General features: G+C 37.1%; 1 protein-coding gene across 1 annotated transcript in view; it reads right to left on the bottom strand.

The window, feature by feature from the left end:
- The window catches only part of LOC101584716 (ATP-binding cassette sub-family G member 2-like), a 99,184-nt gene that overhangs the window by 21,206 nt on the left and 76,723 nt on the right, over nucleotides 1–1,255 (bottom strand). The gene's annotated exons all lie outside the window — the stretch shown is intronic.

Consider the following 1,255-nt stretch of genomic DNA (forward strand, 5'->3'; position numbering starts at 1 on the left):
GACAGGTGGTAAATATTTCAGGCTTTATGAACCGTAGTCATCTTTGTTACAGCTAAATGCCACTAAAGGGTAAAAAAAGGAATATATAATACAAAAAATATTTATGTAAAGTTAATGGCCCCTCGAGTACCTAAAGCCTGAAGTAATGATATCACATCTCCAGTTACTGCATCTGCTATGAAGTTGTTGGCTATTCTGGTCTCCTCGTAGGGAAGGACTACAGGACCATACTGAGAGCTCTGCATCTGTGTCTGCTGCTAACAGCTCAGCTGCCATTAGTAGTTATCAGTGCAGCAGGCTTGGAGGCAGGCCACTGGGCAAGCACCAGGATAGGCAAAAGATGCCATAAACCAGCAATGCATATAGATGCTATGGATGTTAACAGAGATCAAATATAAGATGATCAGGATGGCTTCAAATATGGAACAAGAGGTAAGTGCCTTTCCTCTTTCATATCTTTATTTCCTTTCTCTTTTGCATTTTTTTTTCCTACTTCCTTCCTTCCTCTTCTCCCTCTCCCTTTCTCTCCATTCTTTTCCTTTTCTTTCTTCCTTCATCCCTCTCTTTTCTCTCTCTGTGTCTCTGTCTTTCTCTGTAATGCTGGGGACTGAACCTAGTGGCTTCACCCTGAAGTACCTATCCCTGGCTCATTTCATTTTTTGAAACAGGGTCTCACTAAGTTGCGAAGTTGCCTAGCCTAGGCTCAAAATAAAACGAAATTTATATATATTTAAGTAAATTTCTGTAGACCAGCATTTTATTTCACATTTGGTGCAAAATAAACACATTTTCAATTGTTCAATACTTTAAAAATGGATAATATGATAAATTTTGTTTTTACCCATAATAAAAAGCAAATTATAATATAAACAATAAATATAATGGCATGTATTTAAATCCTTAGTAAATTACAAATTAGGTAAAATTTTGGCTGTTTTCCTGGCTCCTATAGACTTACTTTGTGTGCAAAGTATAGATATATATTTTCTATGTGCAACGAGGACTTGTGTAGATGGAGAAGTGCAAGGCACAGCCATATGCAAAGTAGAAATCATACCAACATCAGGAAAACTCGTTGGACTTTTATGTTCATATAATAACCAGGATAATCTGATAACACTTTATGAAATGATACATTAAGAACAAAAAAAATTGTCTTTAAAATCCAGATATAGGGGGCTGGGGAGATGGCTCAGTGGAATAAGCACTTCCCTGACAAGCTCAAGGGCCTGAGTTCAATCCTTGGTTCTGCAAA

The sequence above is a fragment of the Octodon degus genome, unplaced genomic scaffold, assembly GCF_000260255.1.
Source record: "Octodon degus isolate 3935 unplaced genomic scaffold, OctDeg1.0 scaffold00125, whole genome shotgun sequence".
NCBI classification, from domain to species: domain Eukaryota; kingdom Metazoa; phylum Chordata; class Mammalia; order Rodentia; family Octodontidae; genus Octodon; species Octodon degus.